Source organism: Heterodontus francisci, chromosome 37 (assembly GCF_036365525.1).
Source record: "Heterodontus francisci isolate sHetFra1 chromosome 37, sHetFra1.hap1, whole genome shotgun sequence".
Lineage (NCBI taxonomy): Eukaryota > Metazoa > Chordata > Chondrichthyes > Heterodontiformes > Heterodontidae > Heterodontus > Heterodontus francisci.
In genome coordinates this window covers 30,957,248-30,971,821 of record NC_090407.1, presented here as the reverse complement: position 1 = coordinate 30,971,821, position 14,574 = coordinate 30,957,248, and positions in this window count along the sequence as shown.

Genomic DNA, 14,574 nt, shown 5'->3' with positions numbered 1-14,574 from the left:
ACCACAAAAAGCAGGGGACCCAGTACTGAGCCCTGTGGAACGCCTGTGGAAACAGCCCTCCAGTCACAAAACACTTGTCAACAATTACCCTTTGTTTCCTGCCACTGAGCCAACTTTGTATCCACCTTGCTGCATTTCCCTGGATCCCATGGGACTTTAGTTTTTAACCAGTCTGCCATGTGGGACCTTGTCAAAAGCCTTGCTAAAATTCATGTAGACCACATCAACTACACTACCCTCATCTATCTTCCTTGTTACTCCTTCAAAAAATTCAATCAAGTTGGTTAAACAAGATCTTCCCTTAACAAATCCATGCTGACTATCCTTGATTAACTGATGCCTTTCTAAGTTACAGCTTATCCTGTCTCTCAGAATAGATTCCAATAATTTGCCCACTACTGAGGTTAGACTGACTGGCCTGTAATTATTTGCTGTATCTCTCACTCCCTTTTTAAACAGAGGTACAATGTTAGCAGTTCTCCAATCCTCTGGCACCTCGCCTATATCCAGTGAGGACTGGAAAATGATGGTCAGACCCTCTGTTATTTCCTCTCTTGCTTCTTTTAACATCCTAGGGTACATTTCATCTGGCCCTGGTGATTTATCAACTTTCAAGGATGCTAATCCCATTAATACTCCCTCTCTCCCTATGTTTATCACATCCAATACTTCACACGCCTCCTCCTTAACTACAACATCTGCATCGTCCCCCTCTTTTGTGAAGACAGATGCAAAGTATTCATTAGGAACCATACAAACATCTTCCGCCCCTACACATAGGTCACGTATTTGTTTTTTTATGGACCCTACTCTCTCCTTAGGTATCCTCTTACTCTTCATGTGTTGATAAAACATCTTCGGGTTCACCTTGATTTTGCTTCCCAATATTCTTTCATGCCCTCTCTTTGCTTTCCTAATTTCCTTTTTGATTTCACCCCTCCACTTTCTATACTCCTCTCGGCTTTCTGTAGTATTGAGCTCTTGGTGTCGAACATAAGCTTTCCTTTTCTACCTTATCTTACTCTGTACTCCTTGACATTCATGGGGCTCTAGATTTGGCCATCTCACCCTTTTTCTTTGTGGGAACATGTTTACTCTGAACCCCTTGAATCTCCCCTTTGAATGCCTCCCACTGCTCTGACACTGATTTACCTTCAAGTAGCTGTTCCCAGTCCACTTTCGCTAAACCACTTCTCAGTTTAGTAAAATTGGCCTTGCCCTAATTGAGAACTCTATCTCTTGTTCTATCTCTGTCCTTTTCCATAATTATGTTAAAACTGACTGAATTATGATCACTACCACCAAAATGCTCTCCCCACTGCCACTCCTTCCACCTGCCCATCTTCATTTCCTAAAACAAAGTCTAAAACTGCACCCTCTCTTGTTGAACTTGCTACATGCTGGGCAAAAAAGTTCTCCTGAATGTACCTCAAGAATTCTGCTCCCTCAATTCCTTTCACACGAAAACTATCCCAGTTAATATTGGGGTAGTTAAAATCCCCTGCTATTACTGCCTTATTGTTCTTGCACTTCTCAGAGATTTGCCTACATATCTGCTCTTCTATCTCCCTCTTTAGTGCCTGTACACACTTCTTACACAAATCCCTACATGACGATGTTCCAAATTCAGCTGCGAAATCTCTTTGCTGTGATTCAGATCTGAACGATCAAGCAGACAGATATTAATGCAGCTGGTTAAGGAAATAAGTCGGGTACCGAAGATCAGTGGGAATAATGTATTCACTGCCTCTGCTGACTCAGGGTTAGTGATAAACTCACTCAGCCTGCAGTTGGCAGGCAGTGATACAGCAGTCGAATACGGTCTTCTGTTCCCACTGATGGGACAGGTTCTTCTCCCAAGTGTGTACGCCAACTCCTTGATAGTCCTGACTGCACATTCTGTATCTTCGGCCACCGATCCCCACACCTCGATGATAAATTTCTCCGAAGGGATGGGTAGGTAAGAAGATGGGACACAATTTCTGCTGTAATGTGCCAGGCCAAAATGGTGATAGTATGTAGAAGTAAATACTTTGATTTCCTTATAAGGAACTGACTCTAGTTCAACACGCAGCATCTCAAGTATTTCTGAGACCTGCTCCCGCAGTTCACTGCCTTGCCTTTTAATGATGACTTTTACGAGGACAGCGGCTGCAAAGGAACAGCTGGGGTGTTGGTCAGACAGTCCCTTGAAGACAATGAGGAGCAAGTTGCACAGCTGGTTGTGGGGCAAATGCTTGGTAATTATCTCTGCAATCTGATGACATTTTTGCAAGAGGACTGAAATGTCATCATTGTCTAATTGTTTTCGGAATGCGTTCAGATCCTCTAGCTGAGCCTGTTGCTGATCCAGATCGGCGCCTTCATATGATAACTGAATGGACAGCACTGTGTATACAGAGTCCAGGGCCATCTGTCACTCAGAAAGCAAACTATCTGCACAGCGCGGCGTCAGTTGTCCAAGTAGAGTCCCCACAATATTTCCAGATGCACCGTTACTGATGTTGAGCTTCTGCAAGTAAACTTTCAGAAGCTCTAAAGTGGTCTGCATGGCTCTTTGTCACTCATGGTCTTCAGTTGAAAAGGTCCCCTCCTCTACATGATGGATGGTATTTGATATGTTCAGAGAATTTACACTTTTTCAGCGATTTTCTCAAGGACAGCAATGAATTAAGATACTTTGATGTCCATTGTAGTACTAATTTCACAGTCTACTGATAGAAATCAGATTTTGTTTGACTTCTTTCGAGTAGGTGATCTTCAAAGATTCAGATGCTTTTAATGCACTTAGCTCTTTCCTCGTTGCTCCCGCAGACACACGTGCACAGTTTGTATCACTTTGCTGTGCTTTGTACAGCCCTGCAGTTTCTGTGTTGTCATGGTTCTCATTATGAGGGCAGGTTACATGACACTTCAGCTGTGATGTGGCCCTGGGTCTTGCGCCCATATAAGACCTGCCACCTGAGTGTGGCCAGGTAGGGTGGATGGTGGGTGTTTAAGGCCCAGACCTGAGATCCAGACCATAGGGACAAGACAAATTCACAACCCTTGGCAGCCGTATTTGGACTGAGCAGCTGTTTGTTCCTAATAAATCATCCACTGCACTAGTTACTCAAAGTATTTGTGACAACAGATGTAGAAATGGGAGTGTAGGACAGACTTTTCGAGCAGAATTTCCCCCAAATTAAGATGTTCAAGTATCAGATCATGGGAAAATGCTAGAATCTATTATTAGGGACGTGGAAGCAGAACACTTAAAGAATCATAAAAGCAAAATACTACAGATGCTGGAAATCTGAAATAAAAACAGAAAATGCTGTAAAGACTCAGCAGGTCAGGCAGCAGCTATCACAGACCTGAAACGTTAACTCTGCTTCTCTCTCCACAGAGGCTGCCTGATCTGCTGGGTATTTCCAGCATTTTCTGTTCTTACTTAAAGAATCATAATGTGATTAGGCAGAGTCAACACGGATTTATTAAAGGGAAAATCTTATTTGACTAATCTGTTGGAATTTTTCGAGTTTGTAACAAGCAGTGTAGGATAATTGCCCTTGAGAAGTTGATGGTGAGCCGCCTTCCTGATCCACAGCAGTCCATGTGGTACAGGCACACCCACAGCATTGCCAGGAAGGGGCTTCCAGATTTTTGACCAGCGATAATGAAGGAACAGTAGTATATTTCCAAGTCAAGATGGTGGGTGACTTGAAGGGAAACCCACAGGTGGTGGTGATACTATGAATCTGCTGCCCCTGTCCCCCTAGGTAGTAGGTGCCATGGGCCCAGAATGTGCTGTCAAAAGAGCGTCGACGAGTTGTTGCAGTGCATCCCGTAGATGGCGCACACTACTGCCACTGTGCGCCAGTCAAGAACGGAGTGAGTGTTGGAGAAAGTCCATTCTACTCTTGATACCAGCAAGATAAACTATTCACCAACATAACGACTATAGACTTCGTGTGAAATGATTCATACCGGGGCTGCACAGTACAGGGTAGAATGCTGTCCTCTCACCTTTGGGACTAGGTTAGAATCCAACCCAGAATGATGGAGTGAAAGTCTTCTTTCAGGGCTAATGCACTGGTGCAGTTGGCTAGAGCATCACACAATGCATAAAGTGACTTTCTTTTTAATGGTTAAAATTGCGAACAAATAAATTCACACACAGGGCTGTGAAGATCTGGAATGCAAAAGGGCTACAGATGCAGAATGAATTGAGACATCTGAAAGGGCAAGTCAGGGTATGAATGGATATGGAGCAAGAGTAGGAGGAGTTGGGTTTAAATATGTAGATGTTGCTAGGCCAGCAGAATAACAAAGCAGGCTTGTCAGGTGAAATGGCCTACCTTTGTTCCTATGTATATTCTCTCCTCCTGTATTCAGCATTGGTTGTGGTGTTCACAGTGGCCCTTCACAGGCTGTCCATGCCTGCTCTCTGTACAGCAATCCAGCCAGCCCCATTCCCTGCTCTATCCCCATAGTCCTTAAGTTTATTTCCCTCAAGTGGCCATGAATTTCCTTTTGAAATCATTGATTGTCTCCACTTCCATCACCCTTATAGGCAGCAAGTTCCAGATCATACAAGAACACAAGAAATAGGAGCAGAAGTAGACCATATGGCCCATCGAGCCTGCTCCAACATTCAATACGATCATGCTAATCTTGGGCTTCAATTCCACTTTCCTGCCCCCTCCCCGTATCTTTTGATTCCCTGTGAGACCAAATGTCTATCTATCCCAGCCTTAAATGTATTCAATGATGGAGCATCCACAACCCTCTGGGGTAGAGAATTCCAAAGATTCACAACCCTTTGAGTGAAGTAATTCCTCCTCATCTCAGTCCTGAATGATTGACCCCTTATCCTGAGACTGTGTCCCCATGTTCTAGATTCCCTGACCAGTGGGAACAGTCTCTCAGCTTCTACCCTATCAAGCCCTTTCAGAATCTTGTATGTCTCAATTAGATCACCTCTCATTCTTCTAAACACCAGAGAATATCGGCCGAATTTACTCAGCCTCTCATCAGAGGAAAACCCCCTTATCCCAGGGACAATTTAGTAAATCTTCACTACACTGCCTCCAGTGCAAGTATATTGTCATGCTAAGCCCACACCTGCCAAGAATGAGGCACATTAATTTTGTCACGGACATTGATTTTAAACTGTTACTGGAATGAAGAAAGGGCTTGTTAAACAGATCAGCCAAGGCTGGAAAAGACATTTGCATATTAATAGACAGTGTTTGGAAGGACAAGGCAGCCATTCCCTGACACATTCAACCCACAATGGACTTTTGATTGCCAGCCATTGAAGGTGAGGGAGCTCGCATTCCAGGTTGACTGCTCTGATGGCCGAATACACAAACAGGCATGGTCAAACCAGCTAGTCACATGACTAACCTGCTGGGCAACCTGAGTTTTTTGAATTTGTACAAACAGTTTGGGCAGAGAAGGTCTGTTTGCTCCTGGACTGAGAAGATCTCTCTCCTGTCTTCTCCCATCTCTTTCTCACAAGCTTCTGAATCCACTGAAGATACATGAACCCCAAGAGAGAAAAGTCTCCTACAGCAAGCAAGGTTTAAGAAAAATATTGAGCCCCAAAGAAAGCAAGATCTACCTACAATCAAGGACTCTACAGTGAGCTCGAAGAACCATAACAACAACTGTTCATATATAGCCTCAAACATTTCCACTTTATTTTTCTTCTGCTCTTTTCTGTCTCTATTTGCATGTGTGTATCACATATGCATGCTAGCGTGGAGAGCAGCATGTATCTGTAGGCATTAACCAAATTAGAGTTTAAGTTTAATAAATTTCATCTTTTCTTTTTTAAACCTAAGAAAGCCTGTTTGTGCTGGTTTCTTTGCTCCATAATTGGAAAGCGGTGAATAATGATTCACCAAGGGAGAGCTAAAACACTGTGTGTTTAAAATTAAACCCTGTCACAGTAAGACCAGGTGAAGGCTGAAAGGGGACCCTAGACCTCTTTCTTACCTGGTCATAACAATGTCCTTTCTTAAATGTGAAGAGCAAAACTACACACAGTATTCCAAGTGCGGTCTCACCAAAGCCCTGTACAATTTTAGTAAGACTTCTTTATTCCTGTACTCCAATCCCCTTGCAATAAAGGCCAACATGCCATTTGCCTTCCTAATAGCCTGCTGCACCTGCATGTTAACTTTGTGCATTCCTTGTATGAGTACCCCCAAGTGTATCTGAACATCAACATTTACCTGTTTCACACCTTTTAAAAATATTCTGTTTTTTTATTTTTATGACCAAAGTGAACAACCTCACACTTTGTACATTATACTCCATTTGCCATCTTGTTGCCCACTCACTTAACCTGTCTATATCTCTTTGCAGCTTCTCTACATCCTCCCTGCAGCTTACCTTTCCTCTGAGATTTGTATCATCAGCAAACTTAGATACATTACTCTCTGTCTCCTCATCCAAGTCACTAATATAGAGTGTAAATAGCTGAGATCCCAGCACTGATCCTTGCGGCCTACCTGACAACCTGAAAATGCCCCATTTATGCTCATTCTCTGCTTCCTGTCTGTTAACCAATCCTCTATCCACGCTAATATATTACCCCCAACACCATGAGCCCTTATCTTGCCTATTAATCTTTTATGTGGCAACTTATCGAATGCCTTTTGAAAATCCAGGTATACTACATCTACTCGTTCCCCTTTATCTACCCTACTAGTCAGATCTTCAAAAAACTCTAATAAATTTGTCAAACAGAATCTCCCTTTAGTAAAATCATGCTGACTTGTTCTAGTCGTAGTATGCTTTTCCAAGTGCAATGTTAAGACTTCCTTAAAAAAATTTCCAGCATCTTCCCAACGACTGATGTTAGACTAACTGGCCTGCAGTTCCCTGTTTTCTCTCTACCTCCTTTCTTGAAAAGTGGCACAACGTTTGTCAACTTCCAATCTGATGTGACCATTCCTGAATCATTACCAAACATTGTATAAAAAAGATCTTTCTCATATCCACACTGTATCTCCTGTCCAAAACCTTAAATCTGTGTCCCCGAGTGCTTGTACCATCATCTAATAGGTAGACTTTTCTTTGTCTACCTTATCTAAACCTGCCAGAATCTTGTACACCTCTATCAAATCCCTCAATCTGCTTTGCTCCAAGGAGAATGTCCCAGATTCTCCAACCTAACGTTGCAACTAAAATTCTTCATCCCTGGAACCATTCTGGTAAATCTCCTCTGCACCCTTTCAAGGACCCTCACATCCTCACATTCTTCCTAAAGTGTGGTGCCCAGAATACTCCAGTTGGGGCCTAACAAGAACTTTATAAAGGTTCAGCATAACTTCCCTGCTTTTGTACTCAACGCCTGTATTTATGAAGCCCAAGATCCCATATGAGGTGAGAGTGACTGCCCTTGACATCAAGGCAGCATTTGACTGAGTATGGCATCAAGGAGCCCGAGCAAAACTGGAGTCAATGGGAATCAGGGGGAAAACTCTCCACTGGTTGGAATTGTACCAACACAAAGAAAGGTGGTTGTTGAAAGTCAATCATCCCAGCTTCAAGACATCACTGCAGGAGTTCCTCAGGGTAGTGTCCGAGGCCCAACCATCTTCGGCAATAACCTTCCTTTAATCATAAGGTCAGAAGTGGGGATGAGATCGATGCATATGCACCCCAGGTCACTCTGGTCCTGCACACTCTTTACAACTGTGCCGTTAAATATATATTGCCTCTCCCTATTCCTTCTGCCAAAATGCGTCACCTCAAACTCCTCCAAATTAAATTCCATCTGCCACCTGTCTGCCCATTCTGTAGCCTATCTATGTCTTGTTGCAGGTAGTTCACATCATCCTCACTGTTTGTCACACCTCCAAGTTTAGTGTCATCGGCAAATTTTGAAATTCTACTCTGCATTCCAAGATCCAAGTCATTTATATATAGCAAAAAAAGCAGTGGTCCCAGACTCTTGGGGAACACCACTGTCTACTATCCTCCATCTGAAAAATGACTATTTACCACAACTCACTGTTTTCTGTCTTTAAGCCAAATTTTTTATTCAAACTGACACTGAAGTCCTATTCCAGCAGCCTCAATTTTGTTAACCAGCCTTTGATGTGGTACTTTGTCAATCGCTTTCTTAAAATCCATGTAGACAACATCCATTGTTTTTCCTTCATCAACCTTCTCTGTTACTTCATCAAAAAATTCAATTAGATTAGTCAAGCAAGATCTGCCTTTACAAATCTGTGCTGGCTATCCTTAATTAACTCAAACCTCTCCAAGTGTCTGTTGATTTTTTTCCCTGATTATTGTTTCTAATATGTTATCCACCACCGATGTTAAACTGACTGGCCTATAGTTACTAGGTATGTTGTTACACCCTTTCTTGAATAAAGATGTCACATTTGCCACTCTCCAATCCTATGGCATCTCCCCCGTATCCAGGGAAGATTGGAAGATTATAGCAAGCCTTTCCACTATCTCCACACCCCACTTCCTTTAGCAACCTGGGATGCAAGCCATCCAGGCCAGGAAGCCTAGCCACTCTAAGCATAGCCAGCCTTTCCAGTAAATCCTTTCTATCAGTTTTCATCTCATCCATTACTCTACCATCTATACTTCAAACGATATTTTGTCAGCATCCTCTTCCTTTGTGAACACTGATACAACATACGGATAAAGTATTCTAGCCTTGCCCTGCACCCTCTTTGTCCCTAATAGGCCGCACCCTGCCTCTTACTACTCGCTTACTATTTACATGCTGGTAGAATATTTTTGGGTTCCCTTTTATGTTAACTGCCATTCTATTCTCATATTCTCTCTTTACCAGACTTATTTTCCTCTCCACATCCCCTTTCAATTTATAATATTTAGCCTGGTTCTCACCTGAAGAATTCACCTGGCATGCATCATACACCCTCTTTTTGTTTCATCATATTCTCTATCTCCCTTGTCATCCAAGGAGCCCTGGCTTTAACTCCCTTATCTTTTTCCCTTGTTGTAATGTACCTAGGCTGTACCTGAAACATCTCTTCCTCAAAGATCACCCATTGTTCCGTCACCATTTTTCCTGTCAATCTTTGGTTCCATTTTACCCTGGCTAGACCCCCTCTCATCCCATTGAAGTTAGCCCTCTTCCAATTTAGAAATTCTACTTTAGATTGTTCCTTGGTCTTCTCCATTACTAATCTAACCTTATGGTACAATAATCACTCTTACCCAACTGCTCCCCCACAGACTCTTGGTCCACTTGGCCCACCTCATTCCCAGCACCAGATCCAGCAATGCCTCCTGTTCTGAAGAAGGGTCACTGACCTGAAACGTTAACTCTGCTTCTTTCTCCACAGATGCTGCCAGACCTACGAGTATTTCCAGCATATCTTGTTTTTATTTCAGATTTCCAGCATCCGCAGTATTTTGCTTTTATTATTATGCCTCCTTCTGAGTTGGACTGAGAACATACTGATCAAGGAAGTTCTCCTCAATGCTTTTCAGAAATTCCTCCCCCTCCTTTCCCTTGACTCTAACATTTTCCCAATTGATATATGGGTAATTAAAGTTTCCCAATATCACTGCCCTATAGTTCCTGCACATCTCTGTGATTTCCCTGCAGATTTGCTCCTCTGTCTCTCTCTCACCTATAGAATACCCCTAGTAGCATGATCATCCTTATTTGCTTCTCAACTCTAACCAAATGGATTCTGTCCTTGCTCCCTTTCCAACACTACAATGTCTTCCCTAATCAGTCAGTACTGCCACTCCACCTCCCTTTTTTCCTTCCCTATCTTTTCTGATCCTTGTATCCTTGTACTTTGTATCCTGGAACATTAAGCACATAGTCCCCACCAGTTTCAAGCCCTGTTTCTGTCATTGCCACCACATCATATTCCCCCATGGTTATTTGTGCTTGTAGCTCACCAACCTTATTCACCACACTTTGTGCATTTACATACATTCATTCTAAACCTGCCTTTGCACTCTTCGTAGTCCTGCCTGGTCTGCTCCTATCTAATATGTTTCAACTTCCTTCTAGTACTATCCAACGCTCTCATTCCTTTATGCACCTTATTCCTCTTTTCTACATCTATATGCTAGTGCCCATCTGCCTGCCAATTTAATTTAAACCCTCCCCAACCATACTGGTGAACCTCCCGTGATGACTCTTGCTGGGATATGGGGCCATGGAAGCTGGCAGCCCTCTAGTACCTTATCCAAGCAGCCATTTGTTCTATATCAGCCTTGAGAACAAATGCCAGGGGGCTATCTGAGATGCAGGAAACCCAGTCAAGTCCCCAATCCTGTTCTCACTCAATGATCACAGACATATACATTTTCCCACAAAGGTCACTTTGTAACAATCAAGAGCTGGAATCCTAGCTGAAATTTTTCCCCTCTACCTAGGCCAGAGGTGCGGAGGCCATTTGTAGTGATGGAGTTTTACATGAGCTGGAGTATAGGAGGCTGGTGAGGATTGTGTTGAAGAAATTGAGGCTGAAGGTTTCAGTGGCAATGGGAATGAATTAATGGCAAAGATGGACATTGTTGCAGAGTGGAAATTGGTGATCTTGGTAAGTGATAGGATATGGAGCTTGGTCTTATGCTCAGGTCAAACAGAAAACTGATGTTGGCACTGCTAAATTCCACCAAAATGAGTCTGAGAGGGGGAGGGTATTAGTAGCCTGTGTGCAGAGAATGATTTGATTAGGAAGTATAACAAAGCAGATTCTAACATTCCCCTCCCCCCTCCCCTCATAATGAACTTTAGTTTTTAAACTCTGGTTCATTTATTTTCAATTGTGTTAAGCTGCTGGCTGGATCACCTTGAGTGCACAATCTTAAAAATTACAAAGTACCAACATTTACCAATATTTTTACAGATATTGCTAAATGCATAGAATTCCTGCCTGCTCATGGGGATCTTCCAAAAGGCCCACATAAATAGGCAAAATGCACCCCAGACCTGCATTTGATTCTCAAGAGAGCATATGAGCCATGACAGACTGTCCCACATTGTCTACAGCCGTCTGCAGTGCACCAAAGTCCTTTGACGAAACCAGGTTATTCACAATCAGTTAAAGTGCTGACTTGGGCATCTCTTCACTTTTCTCCATATTCCGCTCCTCTACTTTTTGGCCCAGTTTTGTTGCAATTGCTTCGGCCTGGTCATTCATTTCTTCGACTTTCTCATCAGCTTCTAGTACCTTCTTCATTTCCTGCTTTTTCATCATTTCACTTGTCCTTTCTTCACCCACTGTCAGAGGTTCTGCATTGACTTCCACTTCAATGTCCACCTGTGACTGCACAGCTCCCAATTTGCTGGTTCCATTCCCGAGATTCCAGTGTTCTTGTCTGAATGGAGGGGTTTCTTTAACAGTTTCATTCCACGATTCCTTTGCAGAAGTGTCTTCTACAAACATCCTCTCTTCCATTTCTGGCTCTTCATTCTTCAATTTATCCTCAGTCTCTCTGATGAGTTTCCAAATCTCCAGCTGAACTTCCTTATCTGCGAGGTTGGGCTTAGGCTCTGTACCTACCGCATTCTCTGAGTCATAGCCACTTTGTGTCTGACTTCTACATATGTCTTTTACTGACAAAGATCCCTGCTCAAGCACAGAGCTGATGGCAGTGTCGCAAGGCGATTGCCCCGTCTTGTCAATTTCCACAGTTTTTTGTTTAACTGTCCTAGTTTCAAACTCCTCTTCGACTCATCTGCTAAGGATCGGAGCTTGCATTTCACTCTGCGTAGCTACGTCTGGCTCACAGTTCATATCCATGTGCTCCTCTGGGTTTCTGCCATTGTGTCCAAGACACAATGTTTGTGTTTGATGCTGACTTCTCTAGCCTGGATCCCTGGCTGGCAATATGCAGTGATTTCCTTCATAAAAGCTTTTGGAGTTCCTTCACCCTTTCCAATTCTGGGCCTGCTGCTTCAATGTGCTGTATCAGCAAGTTTTCTTACTTTTCCTTCGGTTCAGTTTCCACCCATACACGCTTTTCCTTCTGAGAGCCTTTCACAAGAGACAGTTAACTTCTTTCAGTAGCCAGTTTGTGGTGACTTCTGTGTAGCACTGACACCCGGTGATCTCCTTGGAGAATTTTCTGTCAAAACCTTGCTGTTTGCACAGTTGTCTTCTGGAAGTCCTTTGAATTTCCACAGCTGATGGTGTTGTTGGAGCTCCATTACACAGCCCAGTCAGTTGGCCGGGATTTTCTTCTACTTTCTTGGACCTACTCCTTGTAAATGGAGAACCCTACATGGTATCGATATGAGGCTTTGTTTTCAGCTCCTTGTCCAGCTGCGCCTCTCACTCCAGTGGGCTCACAGAAACTCAGCTGTGCTGAGTCTGCCTCCTGCTGGCCATCCTCCTCACCCCTTTATAGGGAATCTCTCTCCAAACACACGTGTGAGTCGCCCAATTATCAGCCAACAACATTGAGGATGTACACCCCCACACTTGCAGTTATATGAGGTCTGCCATAGACATCTGGCCTCATCCTGTGGGCGCCCCTCTTTCGGCCATGAAGGGGCAGTGGGACATTCACCCAGAGATTGGATTAAATGGATCTTTGCCTTTTGAGATTTTACTTGTTCCCACTTCCAGTTCTTCCACCGCTCCCCCCCCCCCCCCCCACTCCTCATTGTGGTTATTATTGGAGAGGACATAAATATCATTAATTGCATTATATCTGTCATGCAAGGCCCCGATCAGGTATTGAATCCACTATCTTACTTCAAACCTATCATCACATTTATGATCGTGTCTGGGAAAGGCTGCCTGCTGATGATTCCATAATCGGTCTGCAAACACATTCCAGGGCTCAATAGCCTCCTGTTTGCATTCCAACAAACCTTAAATGACGTTGCGAACAGATACTGACCCATAACCCGTGGCTTTCCACACTGCCTCTTCCACCCCTTTCCAGGTCCCAGAGCCTTTCTTAATCAAGGTAGGAAGAGACTTAGACACATTTGGATGGCACATATTGAGTACCAATTTAACCCTCTCTCCCTCATTGCAATTTTGTAAGTCAGCTCCATGTTCTATTGAAGTTATACTGGGACACGGATCCTCCCTAGGTTCAATCTGTGGGATATTCTGAACTATCTCTTTTAATTGCAGAGCATCAAACAGTACTGTGGTGGTTTTCACATCCTCTCCACTTTTCCCTCTAAGCCATTGTTATCACAGCTCGCAGTCAAGTTTCCCTGTTCTTCTCTTCTGTATGCATATTCCCATGCAGCCTGTGCTGTATCATTGCATTCTATTTCTCCCCCTCAACGTTTCTGTTCTCCAATCTGTCGACCCAATACAGCAAACATAAGACCTTGTTATTGCTTCAACACATCTTTCAATTCCCAAATCTGGTTTTGACGCACCTCATGATTGCCTCCTTTTCCAGCAGCATTCTGGTCTTCCAATTGCTGCTTAAGAACACCCCTTAGGGGCAGCAGTCAGTTCATCAGTTTTACCTTGATATCATTCTACCAGTCCCTCCCTTCTCTCCCAACTCTGCCTCATATTGCATTAGCTTTCTGATCTTATCACTAATCTCAGCCTGTAAATAAGGCAGTGATCCTGATGAGATTCACAATGCTGCTTTTTGTCCTCTAGTTTTGTCTCTAGTTTGTCGTTTAATTTGGTTATTTTCTGTGCTTGCCACAGAATAATCAAAGCTTTCCAATCACGCTGTTCAATTTTCTTTTCCTTCCATAACTTTCTATATAATTCTGATATCTGTCCCAGACTGTCTACCTCAGATAAAATGATTGGCACACTCTGAGCTTCTTGTCGACATATTTCTGAATAATACTGACGAAATCATGGCACCTAACTCCAGTACTCAACATGGTGCAGAACAGGATGAAATGGTCAGCTGCATTGGATGGTGTAAATATGTCAATGAGGACAAGAAGGGATAATCCACCACAATGACAAAACATGTTATTCATAACTTTGGTCTGGGCTGTTCTGGAAAGAGATGCAGTGGTTTTTGTCACGATTCAACCCGAGCAGCTCCATAACGCAGGACTCTGTGCTCTACAGGCTGTTCCCAGGGATGCACACCATGATAAACATCAACTTCTGCTGGATGACCATCAACTCAGTGAAAGACGCACTTTGGTCTGCCTGGAACTTGCTGGTCTTCCAGTGCAAAGAACTGTCAACGACCAAGTGTTGCAGACTGGCACAATCCAAAATCCAGGACTACATGCTGAGGGACACACTAAATCTTGGGGCAGCCGCTGCAAAGGTTCAAGGGGGAAAGGCCACTGTGTAAGGCCCTCCCGCCATAGTATACCGAGGGGCTGGAACCCATGTAAAACCCCTCAGGCTGTATGCACCAGAGAATATTTGACATGGAATGTAAATGTACGTTGTAAATATAACTTGTAAAGGCAAGTGTAGTGAGGCATCTCAGGTACTTTATTGAAAGAAAATCATCTGTATTGCACTTTATGTAATGTCAAATTTGAAGTTATGTAATTTTACCAATTTTATGAATAAAGTAAATTTTTGGAAAAAAAGTTTCAGTGCTGTGAGTATGGTGGAAGCCAGAATGGGGGCAATTTGAGGAGGGAGGTTAGGT